Raw genomic sequence first — 275 nt, 5'->3', positions numbered from 1 at the left:
CGCGTCTAGGCCAGGCTAACAACCGGAGCGCGTCTAGGCCAGGCTAACAACCGGAGCGCGTCTAGGCTAAGCTAACAACCTGGGCCCAGTTTCCAGATAGCGATGGAATTTACGCTTCTGAGTGTTTTATCGATCATCTTTCCTACAACGGCCGAGTTTGTAACGTGTTTCCCTAAACAGCACGCAGGGGGAACGGTCACGTCGTTGAGGCGTTTGTCAATACTGATAGGATGGAAAGACAAAAAAAAGGTACTGCTGCTCTCGGATCAGCTTTC

Source organism: Oncorhynchus gorbuscha, linkage group LG14, assembly GCF_021184085.1.
Source record: "Oncorhynchus gorbuscha isolate QuinsamMale2020 ecotype Even-year linkage group LG14, OgorEven_v1.0, whole genome shotgun sequence".
NCBI classification, from domain to species: Eukaryota; Metazoa; Chordata; class Actinopteri; order Salmoniformes; family Salmonidae; genus Oncorhynchus; species Oncorhynchus gorbuscha.
Note: the sequence above shows the minus strand (reverse complement) of the source record.